Genomic DNA, 27,083 nt, shown 5'->3' with positions numbered 1-27,083 from the left:
ATATCCAGAGGCTTTATGGAGCCTCAGAGGCTTTTCTGGGCTGACCTCTGATGGAGACGCTCAGGAGGTAATCCCATTATGGAAAGGCACCCCTGGAAAGTTTCATTACACTGATGCATACTGTCCATATTTCATCGTCATCAAGGCAGGTTTTCTCACTCTTCTGACACGAAAACAGACAGGTGGAGGCATTTTGATTTGGGCTGCCTAGTTTCTTCCTCAGGGAAGCTGCTTCCTCTGGCTTGCATGATAATTGAATTTCACGGATGGAATCTTCCACATACTTCTCAATTAGGGCTGTGTACAGGCAGCGAGATTTTTCAGGTGTTGATCTATGATTGTCACTCTTTTTTTAGCTTTAAATTAATCTTCTTAATTTCTGCCAGCTCCAAATCCGGCTTTGCTAAATAGCATTATTCTGACTTAAATGGTCTAATCTGTTTGTCGTAAACTGGGTACAGCTGAAAATCGTGTATGCAGGAGCCTTCCTCATTAATCACAGCTGACAAGAAGTCAGAAATCAAGAAGCAAAATTGTCTCTGAAGGCAAAGTGGGGAAGGATTGAAAAAATTAGCCAACTAGGTGTGATGGTAGAGCTGGGAGTAAGTCCCTGCCCTCTCTGGGCTTGTTCCTGTGTGCATGTGCGTGTGTGTTTGTGTGTGTGTCTGGGTGCTCGGTCGGTTAAGCATCCGACTTCTGCTCAGGTCATGATCTCATGGTTCATGAGTTCAAGCCCTGCATCAGGCTCTCAGGGCAGAGCCTGCTTGGGATTCTCTCTCTCTCCCTCTCTCTCTCTGGCCCTCCCCCACTTGCTTGCACACACACTCTCTATCTCTCAAAATAAATTAATAAACTTAAAAAAAGTGAAGGAAGCAGGAAGGATGGGGGATTAGATCAGAGGTCCTCAGGGACCTTTTCAGCTGTAAGGTTCCCTGAGCCTATATATGACATCTCAGAAAAATGCCACAAAAATGACATATTGGTATTTAAATGCACGCTGTTATTGACTCTTGAGAACACTGAGAGCCTACAGTCTTAATACTTTACCGCAGCATTTCCAAAATGAGGAAGGCAAAGTGATTTTAGGTAGTAAAGGAACACAGAATTAGTGACACGGGAAAGCTGTGTCCGCTTTCCAGTCTCCATCCCCCTGAGCAGCTGCACAAGGACTGTTTGGTGGCACACATTTTAAGTGCCTCTCTAACTCTGGCCCCTCTCCCAGGTTAACAAAGAAGGAGCAGCCTCAGTCTCGGCTCCTTTGTCAGGCAGCATACCCAGTTAAAATCCAGTATCTGGTGCGGGGGTGTGTGGTTTCTTTGTTTTTCTCCATATAGGGTAGAGACTGTTTCCTTTTAAGCCATATTTATTAAGGAGCTGATTTGAAAGAACATTAAGTTAATGCAGAAGCTGTATGGCTATGGCAAAAATTAAAAGTGGCATGTAAATGTCCAGTTACTCAGGCTCCGGAGAAATATTTAGTGCCTCAGTAGACGGCCATGCATTATTCAGGCACTGGGGAGATAGGTGTGTAACACCTTGAGGTCCTTACCCACCCCTCAACTCCTTTACTCCCATATCCTGAGTGTCCTGGCCACCCTCATGCCCTTTGCATGCTGCCCCCATCTTGTCGCCGCTCATGGGAACCAGCATTCTCATAGCCCTTGGATCCCCATGTTGTTACTACTGTTGGGTGGGTAACTGACGGTCCTGAGGGAATAGGTGGACATGGGACTTTCGGCTTTAAAATCAGGACAGTTCCAGGCAAACAGAGACAAATTGGTTCTAATGGCGAGCTAGCCCAATCCTGAAGCAATGCTACCCTTCCCTTACTTGCACGACCTCTGTGGCTGCAGGTACAGGTGAATCAACCCCCACCCCGGCAGACTGGCACACTTCCAAATTCTAATCTCTTTTAGCACAGCCTGCAGTCTTTTATAGCTTCCCCCCACTCCCTGGCAAGAGCTATTTCACACTTCTCCACCCTCCCTAACACTCCTCTTCCACACATCACCCTCTCTCCCCAAAGAAGGGCTTGCTCCACTGAGAGCCTAGAGGGCAGTGATGATGAAGCTGCTCCCTCCCTGGTGGACCACTCCCCACTGTACCTGCCTGCATGCATCCCTCTCCCTCCCTCTGGACTTCCATCCTCCTGGCTCTCTCCCTTATCTGCAGTCACTCCTACCCTACAGGCACCTTCCTGTAACACAGGTCTCTCAGAACCCCTGAACACCTCCACTTGGAGCAGTCACCCTGTTCTCACCCAAATAGCTCCGAGGCACTGTCTCCACTTCCCTTTCTCAGCTTTCCTGGACACTCACTCCTCTATCCCTGCACTATGGCATCTGCCTCCTCTAAAGCAGTTCTCGCTACATCTCTGATAGCCCGCTAATTGCCAAATCCAGTGGATAGTCAGTGTCCTTTGTTTTGACTGTTTCACAGATATCAGCTCATTTGAACAAAACTATGTATGTGTTGTTAAAGTAAAATAAAATGATACATCAGCCTACTAAGATAGGTATTCTATTATCCCCATTTTAAGCTTGAGGAAACCAAGGAACAGAGAGGTTAAGTAAATTGCCCAAGGTCACACAGCTGTATATGATAGAGCAGATGGCTCAGAAGTCTGTGCTCTTCACACTCCCCTCTGGTACCTCTCTGCTGCTCTCATCTCTGATATCCATTCCCTTCCTCTTAATCTTTCTGTCCCCAGCCCCTGGGATAGGAGCTGATACCCAAAGGGTACTCAACAACTGTTTGTGGCTGAACTAACTGAATTTCTGTGGCACGCTCAGGGAAACCAATCTAGGGGAAGATCAAACAGTAGCCACCAGTGTGTTAGATGGTATGCCAGATGCTCACAGGGCTCTGAAGACAGTGATGAGAAATAATAACAATAACAGCCACAACAGTGGCCACCATTTGTTGAATTCTAATATGCACCAAGAACTGTACTACATTATCTTGTAATCTCACTGAGTCTTCAAAACATTCCTCTGAGGTATCATTCTTAACTTCATTTTACAGGTCAGGAAACCAAATCCAGGGAGCTTTTGTTCCAGGGAACAAAAGCATATGCAGGGGAGCCTCGGAGAGCAGGGAACCTGGAAGGCTTCCCAGAGGAGGTGCCACCTAAGCAGGGTTTTGAAGAACCAGTATATTTAGTCAACTGAAGGAGAGCACAAAGGTGTTCCAGGGAAAAGGCACAATGCCTACAAAGGCTCACGGTCAAAAGAGCATGTACCATTAGGAACCTTCAGATGGCCTGGGCTGGCTAGAGGTCAGAGAATGACATGGGGAGTGGGTAAGGAGAATTTCAAGGGAAGTGAGAACAGGAGTCTCACAGGCCACAGAAAGGAATTTCAACATCACTGGGGCCATGGGACCATGGCTCTCAAGCTGAGCGCATAAGAATTACAAAACTGATCCTAGACTTCCTTACATAATCTGAATCAGTAGATTTATGATAGGGCTCAGGAATGGTGTGTGTGTGTGTGTGTGTGTGTGTGTGTGTGTGTGTGTGTGTGTGTACCTTATTAAAGCTCAAATACACTCAAACAGATTTATGAAATATAATTGATACACAATAAATTATACATATTTAAAGTATACAACTTTATAAGGTTTGGTTATATGTATATAGTCACAAAACCATCACCACAATCAGGAGAGTGAGCGTATCCATCACCCCACAAAGGTTTCCTCTGTTCTTCGTAATCTTTCCCTCCCACCCCCATCCCCACTAATCTGCTATTATTATAAATCAGCTTACGTTTTCTAGAATTTTATAAATAGAATCATACTATATATACTCTTTTTTTGTTTGGCTTCTTTCACTTATTTTAAGATTCATTTTGAGATAGACATGTAGTTTGTATTAGCAATCTGTTCCTTTTTATTATAGAATAGTATTCCATTGTCTGGATATACAGTATTTTGTTTATTCACCTGTTGATGGACAAATAATGCTGCTGTGAACATTTGTGTGCCAGTCTTATAATGGGCATATGCCTTCATTTGTCTTGGGTAAGTACCTAGGAGTAGGATGGCTGGATCATATGATACACCTTTTAAAGAAATGCCAAATTATTTTCCAAAATACCATTTTATATTCAAACCAGCAGGTATTATATTCAATAGCAACTAGTGGTATATCTTAGTGTGGTTTTTAATTTGCATTCCTCTGATAACTAATGATGATGAACATCTTTTTATGTTCATATTTGCCATTCTTATTCCTTCTTGGATGAAGTATCTGTTCAACTCATCAATTTTTCAATTGGATTCTTTGTTTTCCTATTGTTGAATTTTGAGAGTTCTCTATATATTCTGGATACAAGTCCTCTACCAAATGTATGAATTGCAAATATTCTTCCCTAGTCTGTTACTTATCTTTCTGTTCTCTTAATAATGTCTTTTGAAGAGAAGTTTTTAACTTGATTAAGTCCAATTTATCAAATTTGCTTTTGTGAATTGTGCTTTTGGTGACATATCTAAGAAACCTTTGCATAATCCAAGGTCACAAAGATTTTCTCTTATGCTTTCTTGTAAAAAAGTTACAGTTTTAGGTTTTACATTTATGTCTATGATCCAATTGAGTTAATTTTTATACATAGTGCAAGGTATGGGTCCAAGTTTTTGGTGCTTTCAGTCTTTTGGCTTTTCTTTTTCTTCTTTTTCATTTCTTTCTCTTCTTCCTTTCTTTCTTTTTTCTTCCTTCCTTTCTTTTGTTTTTTTTTGTTTTTTTTTTGTTTTTTTTTTGCATTTCTATTGTTCCATCCCTTCCTAAAAAGTTATCTTTTCTCCAGTGCATTGCCTTTGCACTTCTGTAAAACGTCAGTTGTTCATATATGTGTGGGTATATTTCTGGACTTTATTCTGTTTATTTGTCTTTATGCCAATATTACATTTTTTATTACTATATCTCTTATTACTATATTTTGTTACTTTATGTCTTGCAATCAGGTAGTGTAAGTCCTTTAATTTTGTTCTGCCTTTTCAAAATTGTTTTGGCTTATCTACACTCTGTACATTTTAGTATGAATATCAGAATTAACATATCAATTTCTACCAAAAAGCCCTATTGGGAATTTGATTGGGATTGGGTTGCACCTATAGATCAATCTGGCAAGAACTGACTTCTTACAATGTTGATTCTTGCAACTTCATTTTTTTAGGGTTTTCTCTAATTTCCCTCAGCAGTACTTTACAGTTATAGGGTACTGGTCTCTCACCACTTTCCTCAGATTTATCCCCAAGTATTTTATATCTTTTGATACTATAATAAGTGGTAATTTTTAAATTTCTGTTTCTGTTTGTTGCCAGTATGTGAAATATATTGAGTTTTTATAAATGGATCTTGTATCCTGCAACTTGGTAAAACTTATTTATTCTGGTAGCTTTTTTGTAGATTCTATTAGATTCTCTATGCAGATGATCATGTTGAATGTGAACAAAAACAGTTTGACTTTTTACTTACCAATATGCATGTCTCATTTATTTTTCTTCCCTGATTGCACTGGCTAAGACCTCCAGTACAGTATTGAATAGAAATGGCAAGAATGGATATCTCTGTCTCATTCTTGATCTTAGTAGGAAAGCATTTAGTCTTTCATAATTAAATATGATGCTAGCTATCAAGATTTTGTAGATGTCCTTAATCAGGATGAGTAATTTCCTTTCATTACTGGTTTGCTGACAGTTTTTATCAGGAATGATTGTTGAATTTTGCCAAATATGTTTTCTATTTAATTGAGATGATCATGTTTGTTTCTTTTTTAGTTTGCTAATATGGTGAATCACATTAATTGATTTTTGAATGTTAAACCAACCCTGCATTTCTGGAGAAAGTCTACCAGTCATGATGTATTATCATTGTAGTCCATTGTTGAACTCAATCTGTTCTCTTAAAGACTTATTGAACTATAGTTCTCTTTTTTTGTAATGACTTTGTCTGCTTTGAGTATCAAGTTAATGCTGTCCTCCTAGAATGAAAGGAAATATTCCCTCCCCTGTCCCCTACTCCTTAAAACTTTTTGGAGGAATTTGTGTTGAACTGGTATTATGTCTTACCTAAATGTTTTGTAGAATTCATCAGTATGGGAAGGTTTACATATTATATACATATATATCTTACAAATTCAATTTCTTTAACAGATAAAGGGCTATTCAGGTTATTCAGCTTAACTCTTTCTCCTTGAGTAAGCTTTGGTAATTCGTGTCCTTCAAAAGACTTGTCTAATTCATCTAAGTTGTTGGATTTATGGGCATAAAGTTGTTCATAATGTTCTCTTATTATCCACTTATTATCTGGAGAATCTATAATGATACTACTTCTGTTATTCCTGATATCAAAACTGTGTCTTCAGAGGTGCCTGGGTGGCTCAGTTGGTTAAGCATCCGACTTTGGCTCAGGTCATGATCTCACACTCCATGAGTTCGAGCCCCGCGTTGGGCTCTGTGCTGACAGCTCGGAGCCTGGAGCCTGCTTCAGATTCTGTGTCTCCCTCTCTCTGACCCTCCCCCGTTCACACTGTCTTTCTCTGTCTCAAAAATAAATAAACATTAAAAAAAAATTTTTTTAAACTGTGTCTTCTCTTTTCTATCCCTGGTCAGTCTAACTAAAGGCTTATCATTCTTATTGATCTTCTTTAAAAAAAAACAGCTTTTGGTTTCATTGATTATCTCTACTGTTTTCTATATTCTATTTCATTGATCTTCATCTTGATCTTTACTATCTTCTTTCTTCAATTTACTTGGGCTTCATTTGCTCTCCCCTTTCTACATTCTTAAGGTAAGAGTTGAGGTCATTGATTTGAGACTTTTCTTTTTCTCTAATATAGCCATTTAGTACTATAAATTTCCCCATAAGTACTGCTTTAGTAGCATCCCACAAAATCTGATGTTGCATTTTCATTTCATTCTATTCTAAATATTTTCTAATTTCATTTTTCAATTTTTCTTTAATCTATGGGTTCCTTAGAAGTGCTATTTAGTTCCCAATCATTTGAGGATTTTACAGAGAACTTTCTGTCATTGATTCAGAATTTAAGTCCAATGTGAGCTAAGAAAAAACTTTCTATGAAGTGAATTGTTTGAAATTTTGGAGACTCATTTGTAGCCCCAAATATAATCTATCTTGGTAAATGTGCCATATCCACTTGTTAAGAATGCATATTTTGCTTAGGCGTCTGACTCTTGATTTTGGCTCAGGTCATGATCTCACGGTTCATGAGTTCAAGCCCCACATTGGACTCTGTGCTGACAGCATGGAGCCTGCTTGGGATTCTCTGTCTCCCTCTCTCTCTGCCCCTCCCCTGTTCACACACAGACACACATACACACTCTCTCTCAAAAATAAATAAACATTAATTAAAAAAGAATGCATATCTTGCCAGTGTTAGGAAGAGTATTCAATAAGTGCCAATTGGGACAAGTCACTTGATAGTATTGTTCAAGTCTCCTATATTTTTCACCAGTTTTCTGTCTACTTATTCTATCATGTTTTTGAGAGATGGTTACTACAGTCCCTAATGATAATTGTGTATTTTTCTATTTCTCCTTTTAGTTCTATGATTTCTGCTTCATTTCTGTGCCTATATGTGTTATATTAGGCACATAACATTTAGGATTATGTTATCTTGACTACTCAACCCTGCCCCCTTATCACATCATGAAATGACCTTCTTTATCCCTGGTATTCTTTTTTTTAATGTTTATTTATTTTTGAGAGACAGAGACAGAACACAAGATGGGGAGGAGCAGAGAGAGATGGAGACAGAATCCTAAGCAGGCTCCATGCTCTGAGCTGTCAGCACAGAGCTCAACACAGGGCTCAAACTCATGAACTGCAAGATCATAACCTCCGCCAAAGTTGGACACCTAACCAACTGAGCCATCCAGGTGCGCCTCTGGTAATATTCTTCACTATGAAATATACTTTGATATTAATATAGCATTCCACATTTGACTAGTGTTTGCATGGTATATTTCTTCCCATCCATCCACTATAACCTATCTGTGTCTTTATATTTAAAATGTGTTTTTTTTTTTTATAGGCAGCATATAGTTGGGACTTGCTTTTTTATGCAGTCTGGCAATCTCTGCCTTGTAATTTGGGCATTTAGACTCTGTACACTTATTGTGCTTGTAGATGTGATTAGGTTTAAATCTATCATCTAGATACCTGTTTTCTATACTTTGTTCCCCTTTTCCTTTGTCCTTTGCTTCTTTATTATTATTATTATTTTAAATAAACCCTGTGTCCAACATGGGGCTCAAACTTATGATCCTGAGATCAAGAGTCGCATACTCTACTGACTGAACCAGCCAGGCACCCCTCCCTTACTTCTTTTGATTATGATTCTATTTCTTACCTTTGTTGATTTATTAGTTATCACTGCTTTCCCTTTGTTTTGTTATTTCAGTAGTTAGAGTTTATAGAACACATATTTAATTTATCATAGTCTACCTTCAAGTGATATTGTGCCATTACATGGGGCGCCTGGGTGGCTCAGTCAATTAGGTGTTCGACTGCAGCTCAGGTCATGGTCTCACACTTCATAAGTTTGAGTCCGCATTGGGCTCTGTGCTGACAGCTCAGAGCCTGGAGCCTGCTTTGGATTTTGCATCTTCTTCTCTGCCCCTACCCTGCTCATGCCTTCTTTCTCTCTCAAAAATAAATAAACATTAAAAAAAAAAGAACTTTACAATAGTACATACCCATCGTTCCACTGTCAACATTTGTGATGTTGTTGTTACACATTTTTATTGAGCCCTGTGTTGGGCTCCATCTTGTATGTGGAGCCCGCTTGGGATTCTCTCTCTCCCTCTCTGTGTGTCTCTTCCCAGGTCATGCGTTCTCTCTCAAAATAAACAAACATTAAATATATATGTATATATATTTACCATTTCTAATACTTTTCATTATTTCCTGTGGAATTAAAATTTCATTTGGTGACATTTTCCTTTTGTCTGATCAACTTCCTTTAGCATTTCTTTTTGTATGGATGTGTTAACAATGAATTCCTTCTGTTTTTATATCTAAAAAAGTCTCTTTTGTCTTTGGTCTTAAACAATATTTTTGCTGAATATACAATTCTAGGTTGACAGATTTTTTTTATTTTTCAGTACATCAAAGGTATGGCTTCACAATCTTCTTGCTTGCATTGTTTCTTTTTTTGTTTATTTATTTATTTTGGGAGAGAGAGAGAGAGCGCACATGCACAAATGCAAACAGGGCAGGGGCAGAGAGAGAATGAGAGAATCCCAAGCAGGCTCCACACTCAGTGCAGAGCCTGATGCAGGGCTCAATCTCCTGACTGTGAGATCATGACCTGACCTGAAATCAAGAGTCAGACGTTAAACCAACTGAGCCACCCAGGTGCCCCTTGCTTGCACTGTTTCTGATGAGAAATCTGCTATTATCTTCATCCTTCTTCCTCTATATGTGTGTGAGTGTGTGTGTGTGTGTGTGTGTGTGTGTGTGTGTGCTTGCTTCTTGCAGCTTTTTGAAGTTTCTCTTTATCAATGCTTTCGAGCAATTACATTACCATATGCCTTGATATCCTTTCCTTCATGTTTCTTGTTCTTGGGACTCATTGAACTTAAATCTATAGCTTTATATTCATCATTAATTGTCATCAAAGGACACACTCTGCATGTTTTCAACTTTTAAACTTCATTAACATTTGTTTTATTTTCTACCCAGCATATAGTCTATCCTGATGAACACTCCATGGGCACTTGAAAAACCTAAGTATTCTGTAGTTACTCAGTGTCAAAGTGCACGATAATGTTGTTGAGCTCTTTAATGTCCTTACTATTTTTGTGAGAATAATTTTACCAACTACCAAGAGAGTAAAGATATGGTTATAGATTTATCTGTGTCCTCCTTTAGTGCTGTCAGTTTTCACTTCATGTATTTTGAAACTCTGCTTTTGTACACATTCACATTTATAACTGTTTTGTCCTCTTGAAGAATGGACCCAGTTTTCACTATGGAGCTTACTTCTTTGCCTCTGATAATACTTCTTGTCTTAAAGTATGATATCTGATATTAATATAGCCAGCCACTTTAGCTTTCTTATAATTAGTGCTTCTGCATAGTGTATACAGCAGTGTCTATAGAAAATAGACAGTTGTAGACAGAAGATAATTAGCTCTTGCTGTTTTAACCAGCCCAAAAGTTTCTGTCTTTAACTGAAATGTTTAGTTCATTTACATTTGATATTATTCTTGATATGGCTGCCTTTAGGATGGTCATTTGGTTATTTGTTTTCTATTCATCCTGTTTTCCTTTTCTCTTTCTTCTTTTGTCTTCTCTGGAGTTAACAAAAATTTTTTAGTATTCCATTTTAATTACTCTATTGGGGTTTTTTCCTCTTTCCAACATGTTTATTATGAAACATTTCAAACATACCAAATTTTTCAAAATGTTTTTCAGTGAACACCCATATACCCACTATCAACAGTTTCTGTAGAAACTTCATTTGTTCTAACCACCTTCCACATCGGATATGTGCCAAGTCTCTTAATTTAGAGTAGCGGTAAGTGCATTGAAAGAATTGTATTAATACAAACGTAACTCCCAAAACGTGGGGAATGAGAGTCCCATCTTCACATATATAGCAGGCCTTTACTGTGAGAGGGAACTAGACAATCTGGACTATTCCACAGAGGGTGACCAGGATCAGGCAGTGACTGGATGCTAGGTCATTATGAGGAAGGATCTGGATGTGCTGTACCCAGGAAAATATAGAGGGAGTTAAAGAAGAGACATTTATAGGTCATAGCCTTCCAGCCTCTGGGGAGGAGGGGAAGTTGTCTTTGGGAGAGACCAGTAGTCAGGACTAGATGAACACTCCATGGAAACAAATGTAGCATCAACAGAAGGAACAGCTAACAGGAAAAGGTGCTAAAAATGAGCAAGACTTCCTCAGGAGATAGTGAGCTCCCCATCACTGAAGGTATGCAAGCATTCACTCATTCAACAAATATTTATCAAGCCTTTATATACCAGAGACTGAGCTAGGCACTGTGGATAGTACAGTGATTAAAACAGATTTCTTATCCTCATATGGTGGTCAATATTAAATAATCCCACAAATAAATCTATAACTATCAGTAATGATTCATACAGGACATCTGCTCTGGCAGGAATTGGAGAAGAGGATTACATGTTTTCTAACTTTAAGACCAAACAGCATAGAATCACAGGAAGCCCTATATAAGTGATGACTTCTGTAATTATATTATTAACATTATTATTATTACTACTTGTTCTATTACTCCTTTGTTTCACATTTCCTGGGTGCTCACTTTGAGCTCTGCAAGAAGGCCAAGCTGCATGAGATGGGTCCTTGTCCTCCAAGTAGAAGGGCGGCCCAGTTAACAGACCATCCAATGCAGTGTGGGAAGTGCTGTAATTAGAAACCAGGATCCCAGGGAGGCACTAGCTTTCCAGGAAGCAGTTAGAGAGATCCTGGGATGGGAGTGGGGCTGAGGGAAGCTTTAGAATAAGAGGAGATGAGCTGGATCTTGAAGGGCTCGTGGGAGGACACTTGAAGGGGTAAAGTCAGCAAAACTGCTATTGATCTTCTCTTGCCCTCTGCAGACCTACAGGAAACTGACCACGGGAAGTGCCCCCTCCTCTCTAAACACCTTCCCCATCTCCCAGCCCCATCCCCACCCCCTACCCACTTGGATATGGCGGGTAAGCTCAGCTGGGCCCCTTAGCCAATTAACACTCTTTGCATCTGAAAAGCTCAAATCAGCTCCTCAGAGGTGTTAGAGATCAGAGTAATTAAGGTCTCTTTCTCATGCAAATCTAAACCAAAAATTGAGTGTTTGTCTCCTTGGAAAATTAGGGCCCTAAGTTCTAGGAGGTGGTATTGAAATTCAGCATGGGGAGTTGATGGCTTCGAGAACTAGAAGGCAGTTTGTTGGGACGCTCTCCAGAAATATTTGATTCAATTAAATAAAAGTGGCGGCGGAAGTGATATTCTTTAAGCACCGATCAGATCCCATCTCTCCCCTGGTCTCCAATGCACTCACGATAAGATCCAAAGCACTTACAACAGCCTCAAGGCCCCTGCCTTCCTCCCAATTTCATCTCAGGTCCCTTCATAATGTGCTTGTCACACTTTGTAATTATTTATTTACTGGTTGGCCTCCCCCATATCATTAATTAAATACATTTCTGTTACTGCTCACCCTGGAGCACGATATATAAAGTTGTCCAACTGAAAAATAGCTCAATTGCAAATCAGTGCTTGCGATTTGGGATGTGCCCTAGAGCTATTGGGAATAGGGCTCATTTAAAATGCTCCTGCCTACCCACAGTGTACCCCTGGCTGGTGTCAGGTGTAGGGTCTGCTGTCACTAACTTCTAGTTGTGTCTCAGCATTCACTCTTCTGGAGAACAACTAACTGCTCTCTTTGAGATCCCCTACCTTCCTGAACACCCTTCACAAATGGCTAATTTTTAATTTGGACACTCATAAACATAACTTCCAGTGCAAAGAGAATTCCTCCAGCCGTGGGAAGAAACAGGAATGACATTTTCCTTAACGGAGTTGTTTACTATCTTTCCTGTCTCCCCAGCTGGAGTGCATGCTTTGGGAGGACAGGGACCCATGTCTATCTGGTCACCACCTATTCGCAGCACCTAGAACAGTGCCTGGCACTTGATGGATGTTCCAGAAGTATAAATATTTTGAATTTTATGGATTTTCTGAGACTGCTCATGTACAGGCTTGGTGCCAGCCCCAGGGGCATAGAGGTGAAGAAACTCAGATTCAGGCTTGGAGGGGCTCATAGCCCAGCGGGGGCACGCATAGGACCCAGGACTCATTTTTTCACAAAGCTCTGAGTGTCCCCTACAGTGGAATCAGACCGTAAGTGCAAGGATACAAAGTAAGCAAATCTACTACATGAGCTTAGGAGGAAGAAAGGGAGCAAGAAATGACCATCTTCCCATTGTGGACAATTTCCCCAGCAAGAAAGGATCCCAACATTCCACTTAGTCATCAAACATTGTTGGAACCAGGCACTAAGAATACATTGATGAATTAAAGCTGTCCTTGTCCTCAAGCAAAGATGGGAAAAAAACAAAATAAAAAGAACGCACGCCATAATACCATGTCACATGGTAACAATAGATTTATACATGAATCCAGAGCTTTCACAGAAATGAGAATGATTTACCACAAGGGAGAGGAAAATACAGTGAATTTTCTTGAAAGAGACAATGCCTGAGCTGGGTTTAGACAGATGAATAGGAGTTTTCTGGACAAAGGAGAAGAGAATGGCATTCTAGGCAGAGGGCACAACCAGTGCAGAGGCATAGAAATGTGAGCCAGGATGATGCATTTGAGGAACTGCAAGTCATTTGGGGTCATTGCTGAAGTGTAAAGTGAAAAGGGAAATCTGGAGGCACCAAGACAGGAAAAATAGCTGGGCCCAGATGCTGGAAGGTTTTGTCTGGATGTTATGCCTCAAGGCACAGGAGACCAGCACTAGGATTACACACAAGCATGATGAATCAGCTTTTGCCACATAATTAATTAACCACTCCAAATCTCAATGGTTTAAAACAACAGTGTTGGGGTGCTTGGCTGGCTCAGTCAGTGGAGCAAGTAACTCTTGATTATTAAGTTCGAGTCCCACATTGGGTGTAGAGCTTACCTAAAAATAAAACCTTTACTTTTTTATTTTTTTTAATGTTTATTTATTTTTGAGAGAGAGAGCGCACAAGTTGGGGGGAGGGGCGCAGAGAGAGACACACACACACACACACACACACACACACACACACACACACACACACAGAATCCGAAGCAGGCTACAGGCTCTGAGCTGTCTACACAGAGCCTGACATGGGGATTGAACTCATGAACTGTGAGATCGTGACCTGAGCTGAAGTCAGACACTTAACTGAGCGGCCCAGGCACCCCTAAAAATAAAATCTTTAAAAAGTAATAAAAAATAAAATAATAGTGTTCATGACTTACCCATCTGAGTTCAGCTGGGGGATGGTTTTGGTGGACCTTTGCTGAGGCAATCTGGCTCTTCACGAGTCTCTTTTCTTCCTCTTGGGACCACCGGGCCAACATGGGTGGTGTCTTGATCATGGCAATGGCAGAAGCACGGAGTACAAAAGGAGACATGCAAGGTGTCAGGAAGCCTGAGCTTGGAAATGGCACATGGTCGCTTCCACCTCATTCTGTTGGTAAAGGGAAGTCACATGGCCTGGTCCAGATTCAAAGGCATGCACCTGCAAAGTCATATGACACAGATCATGGGTAAAAAGAGAACTGGAGAACTGGGTCCATCAATGCACTCTAACCCAAGTAATGTGATCAGATCTCTGCAATAGGTCTCTTGGCCGCAATGCGGAGGGTGGATTCAAGGGGATAAGGCAGTTTCCAAGATTCAGGCATGAACTAAACGAATGCCCCTAGGACCCCACAATTTGTTCTTTCTTCTATTCCACGTGCTGGGCTTTAGCCAGATGGGGCAAAGGGGGGCTTATCTTTAGTCTTTTGTTCGATTCTAAGAGCTCAGCCTGAGCACTTTGGTGCTTTCAGCAGTGAATAAGGAGACTTTGAAATAAGCAGATAAAGGCTAATATTCAATAAACTAGTGAACAAGGGTTTTCTTTAACTCTCTTGGAAAAGACATCTCTGAGACAAAAACAGAACTGAGCTGCAATATTGGATAAGCCCCACTGATCACAAGAAAACCTAACATAGGTAATTGACTATTGGCAAACGCAACAGAACCAAATAAAGCAAGTAATTAACAATTATTGTGCTCGGAGGTAATGGAACTACAAATCTAGGCCGCCTAGGTGTTTGTCCCAGGCATTGATAAGAACAGAGTGTTTGTTAGTGGGTGAGTAACCCAGGTGTGAAATTCATTTTATTAGACTACATCTAAAAATAGACTTGAACCAGACAGTGGAAAAGAACAGAATTCATCCCCACTTGCTCACTGGGGCACATAGGTAATAAACTCAAGGCTCTGCTTTTTGTTTAAAACAAGGTAATTGTGGTAGATTGTTTGCAAAAATGGCCCCGATTATTTCCCTTCCTGTATCTATGCTGTTTTGCATATGTTATTTTGCAGCTCTTCCTAAGATGGGGGGTCTATTTTCCCACCTCTGGAGACTGTGACTAATTCTGACCAATAGACTATAGTAAAGGTGATATTATGTTACTTCTGAGCGTAAGCCTCAAGAGGCCTTGTACCCTGCCACATGCTCTCTTGGGACCCTTGTCCCCACCATGTGGACAAGGGCAGGCAAGGCTATTGGAGGGTGAGGTAATGAGTCAGCCCAGTTGTCCCAGCAAAGGCCCCAAGCATGTGACAGCTTAGCCAAAATCAGCAAAGAGGAATGATTGAGGAGACCTAGAATGGCTGGCGTGACCTTCAGTCTTAGCATCTAGAGCCATCAGGGCCCCTCAAGACCACCTAGAGCAGGATGACAAATACACAATACGTAAGCCCCCTCCTCCCGTCTGGTGCCCAGGGCAGACATTGCTAATCTATTACCATACACTCTTCAACTTAGCCCAGAAGCAACTTCTGAATCCTTCTGGACATAACACTGTAGGAAGCTCTACCCATCAGCTGTTCATTCCTGATGACTTCCATTACTCCCATTTCACAGAAGATAACACAGAGGCACAGGGAGAATAAGGGACTTGTCCATGGAGAGCTTTCCCTATGCCACATGGCCTCCACATGGTTATAGAGAACAAACACTTTTATGCCTCAGCTGTAATTCAGGGAATGATTCCAGCATGTGGGAGCGGGTTTTATAAGCAACATCTTTTTTTTTTTTTTTTCTGCTTCTAGCTCAAGTTGTTATTTGGCCATGTTTTAAAAAGTAGATTTGGGACGCCTGCGTGGCTCAGTTGGTTAGGCATACAACTCTTGATTTCAGCTTAGGTCATGATCTCACAGTTTGTGGGATCGAGCCCTGTATCAGGTTCTGCACTGACAGCATGGAGCCTGCTTGGGATTCTCTCTCTCACCCTGTCTCTCTGCCCCTCCCCTGCTCATGCTTCTCTCTCTCTCTCTTTCTCAAAAATAAATAAATAAACTTTTTTTAAAAGTAGGTTTTTTATTATCATAATAAAAGAATACAAACAATAGATTGTGGCCACTGCACTTAATAAAACCCTAAGGAATTCATTCATTCATACATGGGCCAGGCAAGATGCTAGATATTGAGTTTATGGGGACACAATGGACATCCCAGGTGCCCAGGGAGCTAAAATGCCCAACTCTGACATTCCATTTAGTTGGGGGATGGTGAGATGGGCTCACAAGCAGGTTCAGTTGAACTCCTCCATCCCAGGGCCAGGAGGGACCCAGAGATTCCACACTACCACCCCTCACTCCATCTTTTGTGCAGTTCTCTCTAGAGCCCTCTGACAGGCCCCCTTCACACACCTCCAGCGATAGAGAGATCATTACATCCCAAGGCGGCCACAATTGCATCTTCAGATGGTTCTGCCTGCTACAAATTCTTCCTTTTGCCAAAAGTAAATGAGATTCTCCAGAACTCCTTGCCCTTGTACTGTGGGGAACTAATTTGGGGGAACCTAGGAGAAAACATTGAGGGGGAGATGTGTTCAGGGAAAGAGAGACAAGAAAAGGAGAGGAAAGACACTAAAACTGTCCTTCCATATTTACAGTGTGGTGAGACCATTACATATCCTTGCTCATAATTCTTACTCCTATTAGTTGAACATCATCTTGCCCATTGTGCCCTGGTATACTCTGAGATCCTTACAAACCCAGCGCCTTCAGAAGACCCCAAATGCATTTTCTGTGGTGTTCTGTGCAAGAGAGCTGGTTGCTATGGTAACAATTGGATATAAATTTCCCAGAACCCCCAACTAGACTATTAATCAGAAAGATGAGGAAAGGGCCAGGGAAGTAAATAAATCAATTAAGAAATCGGCTCCTACCAGGAAGGGCAAGACCACCCAACCCTGCTGAGGCAATAACTCATCCCTCCCTTTGATATTTTGATGGGGAAGGAGGGGCAGTTGTAGCCTGAGGGGGGCACTACTCACTCCCCTTTCCAGCTGTTTTATCCCTCATTCTTGCAGAGTCATAGAGGCTTGATGGTAGAAGCCAGGCATCTCATCTATGGAGAGTGAGGAGAAGGGCCCTGTCAGCAGGAATATCAAGGGTAAAATGCTGGACCCTGAAAACAGTGTTTTGGCCAGCTTGAAAGAAGCGTTCTACTGAAGTGTGATGATAAGAGCAGGAGTAGAGTCAGCACAGATGGATACTAGATGGAATAGAGTGATGGGAGCAACATTTTAACTAGAAGTTTATAGAATTTGTTTGGTTTGGTTTTTTCCAAAGATTTTATCATACTTTGTTTAATGTTTGCATTTGGGTTTTAATTTAATAAGGAGTGGCATGGGAAGGCTTGCTAGGCCTCCTTGAATAAAGTAGACCCACCTGGAAACTGGTGGGTCCCACCACAATGCCTCCTGATGCTGGGGGGTGGGAGTGGGTGTTTGCTTTGATTATAGGAAACAAGGGAGGAAAGTTTCTTTCCTGGAAGGGAAGAAACAGAGGATGCTCTCCTGGTACATACAGAATCCCGCAAAAAGAACATCCACGTGACCAAAAAGGGATCTGAGGCCTCAGCCTGGGAATGTGGGCACCACTTCAGACCAGACTGTGTCCCCTGCTGACCAGGCCTGGTGGCAGCCCCACCCCTGGCTTAGGCTGGCAGGGCTAAGGCAAGTGAGCCAAGGGGAGGAGTGACTGAAGAAGACCAGCCCTGGCTTTGCTGCAAACTCATATTGGGATCTTGGGCAAAGCTCTTGCCATGTCTGGACCTCAGTTTTACAAACTGTACAAGGAAGAGCCTGGGCCAACTAAGGTCAAAGTCACTGTGTAACTAGCAGTAACGGGACTTGATGCAAAGTCTAACACAGGACCCTTCCCTTTAACCCTTGTTTCTCCTTAAGGGGAAAAGTGGAATACATCAAGGATGCAGAAAGAGGGGCAAGGGAGAGGAATGCCACCTCAAAAGCCACCCTGTAAGAGATCTTACCAGAGAATACAGAGGGATGCCTCCAAGACTCCAACAGAGGGGTCCCCAATGCCTTTTTGGTGCTCTCTGACTCTAAATTTAAGACTCTAAAATGAGAAAAAAGGTTGAGAGAATGGAAGGGGGCTTTCCAACCCGAAGGCAGAGGTTGCATTAAAACCTCAAAGAGAAAATTGAATGGCACCCCACCTCTCTCCCCCACAGAGCAAGTCCTTCCCCCAGGGAAAGCACTGGCTACACAAGCCTCTTTGCCCACTGCCTCCTGTAAGCATCCTCAAAAAGCTAACTTAGGCTTGTCAGGGTGGAAAGGCCTTGAAGGGAGCACTGAGACCCAGAGTGGGGAATGACAGACCTGAGGCCTCACAGTGAGAGGTGGGAGCAGGGATTGCAGGCAGGTCCCCTGCCCTCGGACCTATGCAGTTTCCACTGCCCTGGCTGAGTATCCTTACATTGTCTTCCTTGGACTCTTGCTATAATGCATGCACATTCTGCAGTGAAAATGGCAGGGAGAGATCCGGCAGGGAGAGATCCTGCAGGGATTGGTAATTTTTCACCATGGGTGGCACTGAGGCTTCCCTGTTCCCTGGAGGAGGGAAATGAAGGGTTGATTAAGTACTCGAAACATCCCTGCTTGTGGACTGTTTAATAAGTGCCTCGTCCATCTCTCAGGCATTAAAACCGACATTTGGTTTGCTAATCCAATTTGGCAATCCTCTCCAAGGCTGCGATCGCTGGGCGCCATTTTGTTTGATGTGTTAGGAATCAATGCAAGTACTTGCTCTCACTACTGCTTGATTAATTACAAATGAGACCTTTCCCTTTGCATTAATGTTCCAATAGAGAGAGAGCAACCCCCAATGGTCCAAGCAGCTTTGAGAATCCGATGATGACCCAGCCATTCACCTGATTCTTTCAGCCTAAATTCCTGGATCTAAATAAATCAGCAGAAAGCAGGTATGGGGTCTGCAAAACCCTCCTGATCTTTGGCCTATGCTATGCTGTCCACTTAGCAAGAGGAAATGTATAAGGGGAGCCACAGAAGAACATTCAGCATCTTACATAAAAATTAACAAGGTATGGGTGCGCCTGGGTGGCTCAGTCATTTAAACATCCGACTTCAGCTCAGGTCATGATCTCATGGTTTGTGAGTTCGAGCCCTGCATTGGGCTCTCTGCTGTCAGCACAAAGCCTGCTTCGGATACTCTGTCTCCCTCTCTCTCTCTGCCCCTTCCCTGCTTGCTCTCTCTCAAAAATAAATAAATATTAAATAAATTAACAAGGTATGCTGTGATTTCGTTATGTAACGTCCCTTATTTGGGTGCAGCATTAGTGCTCAGTGCATCTATTTCTCTCAGCCAACAAGTTCTCTGTGAGTTACTGGGGTTTCTTTTGCTTTGCCACCAGGAAGCTCAAAGCTAAATACAGTTCTGTGGTTCTAGATGCAGGTGTTTTCCTGCACACTCAGAGTGGTTTCTCGCCTTCTTTTATATAAATATTTTTAACTATTATATCATGTCTGTTCCTTATTTAAAAAAATAACTATGAAACTATCATTTTGCCCTGCAAACTTGCTTATGCTGCTGGAAATTTTCCTTCTTTCTTTCTTATAGGAGAACTCTCTTGGGAAAGGAAGATGGAGTGGACATTTATTTTTGCTTCCACAATATTCTTTCTTCATAATGTACAACCCATGAGCCCCCACTCTTAGTCCAGGTTGTCTGGGTAGACCTCTACCCTCTGGCCAGTGATGGGCATCACATTCCTTGGACCACAGTGATTGGGTTGGAGTGCTGTTAACCTAAGGTGGTCCAATTAGAATGAACATCATAACTTCTGCTAGGGATGCTGAGCAAAGATTCTTGTCCCTTTCTGCTTTGCTTGTGAGACGTTATAGGCCCAAGCATTGCAAAAAGTCATCTTGAGAACCAAAGGGCAAAGCCTGTTTGAAGACGAGTCAATCTTGAAGAGGAAGAAATGAGAAAGAGAGAGAGAGAGAGAGAGAGAGAAGAGAAAGAAAGAAAGAGAGAAAGAGAGAAAGAGAAAGAGAGGAAGGAAGGAAGGAAGGAAGGAAGGAAGGAAGGAAGGAAGGAAGGAGGGAAGGAGGGAAGATACGCATCCTGACAACATTATTTGAGCCCTATATCCAGCTACAGGAGCCAATACATTCACTTTGGGTGGGTTTTCAGTGCCTTGTAGCCAAAAGAGCCCTGATGGTTTCTGGGGCAGGGGGAAGCTATTAACTGCACCTGTGCCTCCAAGTCACCCTCTCTCAAGCCCCCTCAAGAGATCACAAGTGCCCCTCTGTGACCAGTCTGGTATCCTCCCCAGGGAGGTGAGGGTTGTCTTTGTGGCACTAGAGGCCTCTTTAGTGCCCTAATACAAGAGAGGTCAGGTTTTGCTGATGACCTCCCAGGCCCTCATCTCTGAGCACCTGTCTGTGCAGACTAAAGGACGGTCTTCTCCTTTGCTCTCTCAGGGTCTTCCTCACCCTCTCTCCTTTCATGTTATCATCCCTCCTTTGGTCATCTACCTGCTGATGGCTTCCAAATATATCCCCCAACTGGGCCACTCTGGGGCTCCTCACCTGGGTGCCTCCCCACCCCTATTCTGGGCACCTCAGCCTCAACATCTCCTACCTTTGTGAGGGCACCTAAGTCATGGCAGCTTAAAGACTTAGGGCATCTCTTGCTCACTCACACTGTGCCTCCATCCAATTGCTCACCAAGTCCTGGCAGACATCTGCCTGATATCCCTGGAATCCACTTCTACATCCAGTTCCACTGTTTCTGCTTCAAATCAGGTCAAACACAGGTCTCCATGCCGATATTCTCCCCTTCTCCAACTTACTCCCCATACTTCCATCTGAAGTTCCTCCTAAAATACTGCTCTTACTTGCAGCTTCCCTTCTCATTACCTTCGAGGACTTCCTGTCACCAAAGTCTCACCTGAATGATCTGGCACTACACTGAAGATACTCCAGCATAAAGTACAACTTTCCCCACAAATGCCTCATACTTATCTTCCTCTACATCTTTGCTCATATGTCCTATCCCCCTCAGTCTCTACCTGCTGAACTCCTACTCATCCGTCAAAGCCCAGCTCCAATTCTACTTTCCTCTAAGAAACCTTTTACCTACGCCCACCTTAAGAGTGGAATCATACTTTTGGCTTTTGGCTTGGAGGAGGCAAAGGTGCAACTGTCTTCAGTCATACCAAATCTGGGTTCATCTGACACCAGTTGCCTCCACCATTCTGCCTAAGTTTAACACCAAGGAGATCAAAGTCATGTACCCGAGGTGCACTGGTGGGGAAGTTGGTGCCATGTCTGCCTTGCCCCTGAAGATTGGCCCCCTGGGTCTGTCTCCAAAAACAGTTGGTGATGACATTGCCGAGGCAACCAGTGATTATAAGGGTCTGAGGATTACAGTGAAACTGACAGTTCAGAACAGACAGGCCCAATTGAAGTGGTATTTTCTGCATCTGCCCTGATTATCAAAGCCCTCAAGGAACTGCCAGGAGACAGAAAGAAGCAGAAAAACATTAATAACAGTGGAAATATCACTTTTTAAAAAAATGTTTTATTTATTTATTTATTCATTTATTTATTTATGTATTTATTTATTTTGAAAGAGAGAGAGAGTGTGTGTGTGCATGAGTTGGGGAGGGGCAGAGAGAGAGGAAGACAGAACTCCAAGCAGGCACCATGTTGTCAGCACAGAGCCCCACACAAGGCTCAATTCCAAACTGTGAGATCATGACCTGAGCCCAAATCAAAAGTCAGATGCTTAACTGACTGAGTCACCCAGGAGCTCCAGAAATATCACTTTTGATGAGATTGTCAACATTGCCCGACAGATGCAGCACCTATCTTTAGCCAGAGAACTCTCTGGAACCATTAAAGAAATCCTTGGGTCTGCCCAATCTACAGTTTTGATGGCCACCACCCTTATGACATCACAGATGATGACATCAACAGTGGTGCAATGGAATTCCCAACTAGTTAAAAATTACAGAGAAAGGATGCCTGAATGGCTCAGTTGGTTGAGTGTCCAAACTCTTGGTTTGGCTCAGGTCATGATCTCATGGTGATGGGATAGAACCCCGTGTTGGGCTCTGTGTTGGGCATGGAACCTCCTTGGGATTCTCTCTCACCCTCTCTCTCTGCCCTTCCCCCATTCATAATAACTAACTAACTAAATAAATAGATGTTTTTTAAAAATCTACAAAGGAAAATATTTCAATAAAGGATCATTTAATAACAACAAAAAAGGGGGGGATGGAATCATAGACTGCCATAGATATCTACCTAACCTATAATTAGAAACATTATTTCATAAAAGTCACACAGGCCTATCTCTGACAACTGAAGGACCCAGGACAAGTAAAAGGGGAGTCTTGTAGCCCACAGCACCTGCTCCCTTTCCTTCCACCTCTCCTGCCCTGACTCCATCCTGCACCGTGAGGGTCTTGTGCACTCAAGTATAGACTTTCAAGCCCCCATGCCCAAGGTCTACTTCACCCCAATAGCTCCTTGGTAACTCTTACAGTCACTCTTTGATCACCCCTTTTGGCCAGAGGTGCAACAGCCTTGCAGAAGAGGCCAATACAGGTTCTGGAAGTAGGCTTGGTCCATTTGGGCAGGAAATCTCCAAATGGCAAATGCCAGAGGGAAATCCAGAAATAGTCAGACTCTAGGTGGGTCCTCAGCCCTGTGGGGAGGAGCTATGGGCTCTGCAGTGGAACTTCTCACACTTGAGTGTGCACATGAATCAGCAGACTCTACACTTATAATGAGCTCCCAGGGGATGCCGAGGCTACCAGGCCACAGACCACAGTAGGGGTAGCAAGGGACTAAAGCACAAGACTCAGGTCTGGGTACATGGAAGCTACAGTAGCCATTGGGAGTCTTCTTTGCCACTTGAGTAAAATACAATGGACGTTCGATTTTCCCAGCAGCCCAGAGAGGCAGTGACTACGCAGGTTGGTAGATTTGGAACTCCTGACATTAAGTTCAGGCCTTTTGTCTGCCTACTGCTGTGAGGAACCCACCAGCCCACTGGGAGTAGGTATTAGAAGGAAATCAGGTTGTTTCCTGGGTACATATGACTGCCAGTGAAAACCAACCTTGCCATCAAAATTTCACAGCTAGAACAATCCCAGGTTGCATCTCAGGGATGTTGGAAGTGGGAAGACACTTCCCCCCGGGGGTCTTCCCTTCCCCTGTACTCTCTCATGCTCTAATTTCACATCCTAGCTAACTACTTGACTCTCTTCTCCCCTCAGCATTGCTGACAAAGTTGGGCCTCCCTCCAGCTTGTTTGGCCCCAGGCAAAATGTAGACATAAAGGCAGGAAGTAGGGGCAAGGGGTGGGGGGAGAGTGGTGCCTCCTGCCTTCTTGATTGTTCCTGAAGTCTTAGTAAACCACTGAGCTTAAACTCTGATTTGCCAGCATAATTTGTTCCTGAAACAGGCTTGTAATCCAAAGCACTCATATATCAAAGCAAATTTCAAGAACCATTGGCTCAGTTGTGATCATGTGACATTCAGTGTCACCTATTACTTGTATTGCAAGACATCGCTCGTTTATCAAGTTAAAATTTATTAGAAATGTTTGCTCATCTTGCGGAACACTCACAGAACAAGTTACTCACAGTCCAGGGTTTTACTGTGTGTGTGTGTGTGTGTGTGTGTGTGTGTGTGTGTGTGTACATATATATATACACACATATATATGTACATACGTGTGTGTGTGTATATACACACACACACACACTTGCCTGGAGTCATGGAACATCAGGACTGAAAATACTCTCCTACAATTCTTTCATGTAACTATGTGGAAACTGAGGCCCAGAGAGGTGTGGTGACTTGCCTGAAGTCTTACAACAAGTTTGTATGGAGCCATGGCTAAACACAGGTCTCCCCATACCCAGTGCAATTCTGTCCCCTGCTCCACACCGGCTCTTTGCTAAATCCATCTCTCACCCATCTTGAACATATAAAGGGCCTCTCCCACTTAACATCTGAATGAGTTCCAGCAAACCATTTCATCCATCTGAGCCCCGGTTTCCTTACTGCTTAGAGCAGAGGAGCATGTCCTACCTCCAGAGTCATGGTAAGGACTAGGGGAGCACAGGCCTGGAAGCCTGAGGTAACATGAGTGAGTCCTTGCATCAGTAATCAGGAAGGACTGAATGGCAGGAGAGCTCAGGTGATATAAAAAGCAAGTTACCTTGTTAATTCCTTCCCAGCACATAGAATGAATGTTAGATTCTTACACAACAAAATATCATTTCCCTGTTGAGCCAAGCATCCATTTTCTTGCTTCTCTCCCAGCTCCAGTCCCCTTCCTGGAATTACTCACTATTAGCAGGTAGCTGAAGAACATGGTAGCTGAAGAACATGTTGCCATCCTCAACACTTCACATTACTCTCAAATCTGCATACATGCAGGTCTAGACAGAATGTGCACAAAGCATGTGCCTTGGCAATCATGTGGATGTTGAATGATAGCATGCCAAGTTTTATTTTCAGAGAAACATTTAATAAGATTTAATTAAATTTTCCAAAATAAATGTATTTAAATGGTGTTACTTTTCATGAGTTATAATTTGTACTTTATCTTTCAATTTGTTAGATAATTATGGCTTCTTTAGAAGACAAATAACTTTTCTAGAAAATGTATATGAAAAATGGCTTTAATTCTTTGGTTTTCACGTTCACTTTAACTTATGCTAATTTTTAACTTACACTTATAGATGGAAATATGCTCAAATCCTGTATACTTTCACTATAATTACATTTCATGTTTTAATCCCTTAGATCAGTGTTGGCAAACTTTTACTTAAAGAGACAGAGAGTAAATATTTTAGGCTTGTGGGCCATTCAGTTTCTGTCACAACTACTCAGCCCTGGTGCTCTAACATGAAAACAGCCATGGACAATATGTAAAAGAATGTGCATAGCTGTGTGCCAATAAAACTTTATTTACAAAAACAGGCAGTGGGCCTGCAGTTTGCCAAACTCTGCTTCAGACCTTTATTGTCAATAGAATCCAAATTTGTGAAAATCTTGATAATATAATTATTGAATTTTGTTGAGATGAAAGAAAAATAAATTTTATGAAATAAATATATAATAACTTATGAATTATGTGTACCTTGATTTTATTATTCATTCAGACTTTTTCAGCTCATCAGCAGTATACCCAGATATGTTCAGTCATAATTAAATGCAATTGTCGTTGGTGATTTGTTGAGTTTCAGCCATATAAAAATTATAGCTTGACATATATTCTTGATTTTTGTCATTTTGAATGTGTATTTGTCAAGGCAGGAAGACGAATATATGTTATTTAATAGTACGTTGGCTTGAATTACAGCTTTTAAATAGATAAACACATGGCAGCTGGGTCTCCTTTTGTACTCTTGTCCTGGGGCCCTGCAATTATTGGGAGCAGCCTGAGCCCTTTAGGAGGGCACAAGCTTGGCTGGCTTTCCCTTTCACCATTTTGACCTTCCTGCTTCCCTGAAACATGGACATGATAGTTCGAGTTTGGCTACCATCTTGTGACCAAGAGAAAGAGGCTAAGTAATGGTAGAAACTTAGGTCTGACACCACTGAACCCCCAAACCCAGTTCAGAAACCACCTACCCCCAGACCTTCACCACATGAAGAAAACCAATCACTATGTGGTTACTTAGGTTTTCTGTGAACACAACAAATTCCTAAGACATAAATCCGAACTGGGAGGCAGCTCTCCCTCCATAGCTCTTCTGATCCATGTATCACAGCTCCCACCACAGGCTGGTTTACATCACAGCACATTCATTCATTCATTCACTCATACAATAAATATTCACAAGCACCAATTCTGTGTCAGGGCCCAGGGTAGTGCTGGGGTTACCGTGAGGGACTGGAGGGAAACACAGGGAGAGATCATCAGAAGGAACTCACAGCCTGGTGATGGAGCTGAGCATGGAAAGAGTTACAATGAATCCTTGACTTACCTACAGTATTAGTTAAGACATAGATCCACATCCATGCGTTAGAAGTTCAGACTAACTAACAATGGCTTAAACAAAAGAAAAGTTTATTTCTCTTGTGTATAAAAGTCCAGGCTGGGGATGCCTGAGTGGCTCAGTTGGTTAAGTGTCCGACTCATGATCTCAGTTCAGGTCACGATCTCATGAGGTGGTGATCTCACAGTTTCTGAGTTCAAGCCCCATATCAGGCACTGTGCTGATGGTGCGGCGCCTACTTGGGATTCTGTCTCTCCCTCTCTCTGCACCTCCATCCCCCCACCCTGGCTCACATTCTCTCTCTCTCTCTCCCTCTCTCTCTCTCTCTCTCTCTCAAAATAAATGAACTTAAGAAACAAAAAGTCGGGGCTGGTATGGCAGCTCTGGCTGTCACATTATCAGAGGCACAGTCTTCTTTCTTATTGCTCTGCCATCGTGGGCTCCCTTGTACACCTGGCCCAAGATGCCTAACCACATGTCCATAACCTAGCCCAGGTGGAAGGGGCAGGGGAGAACATGCCCCTTCCCTTTTAGGGTACAACCTCCAAGTTGCACACATCGCTTATACCCCATTAGGAAGAACTTTATTACAGAGCCATAACTAGTTGCAAGGAAGTCTGGGAAATAAAGTCTTTCTTCTGGGCAGCCATGTGCTCAGAAAAAACTCAGGGAAGAAGAAAGGGAAATCAGCTATTTTTGCCATACTTTCCCAAACATTGCTGAACCACCAAAATAATGAACTCAAACAGGTAGGATTGTGACTTCTGGAATCACATTCCCAACAGGACACTAGTATTTCCTCTGCTCACTCCCACCACTACTATTTAACTGTCTTTTGAAGATTTCCTTAAAGTTTTGTTAATCTCTATTTATTGCACCAAGAGTGCACACACATACACCCACAACAAACAAAACATAAAAACAGTTTTAATCACTTAGGCAGAGTCATTCCCTAAGTGATGAATTGAGAACCCCC

The 27,083-nt window shown here is 42.3% G+C and overlaps 1 protein-coding gene and 1 pseudogene across 2 annotated transcripts in view; one reads left to right on the top strand and one right to left on the bottom strand.

Annotated features, from left to right (window-relative positions):
• ALDH1B1 (aldehyde dehydrogenase 1 family member B1) overlaps nucleotides 1–27,083 on the bottom strand; it is a 241,008-nt gene that overhangs the window by 131,528 nt on the left and 82,397 nt on the right. For both annotated transcript variants that reach the window (XM_086683547.1, XM_086683546.1), the window contains exon 2: nucleotides 14,010–14,272. The gene's annotated coding sequence lies outside the window, so the exon portion shown is untranslated. The remainder of the gene's footprint in view (nucleotides 1–14,009; nucleotides 14,273–27,083) is intronic.
• Nucleotides 16,252–22,089, top strand: LOC112872002 (large ribosomal subunit protein uL11-like; annotated as a pseudogene).

This window comes from Puma concolor, chromosome D4 (assembly GCF_028749965.1).
Source record: "Puma concolor isolate L17-30 chromosome D4, mPumCon1.1.hap2, whole genome shotgun sequence".
In the NCBI taxonomy this organism is placed as follows: Eukaryota; Metazoa; Chordata; class Mammalia; order Carnivora; family Felidae; genus Puma; species Puma concolor.
Note: the sequence above shows the minus strand (reverse complement) of the source record. Positions and strands in the feature narration are given on the sequence as shown.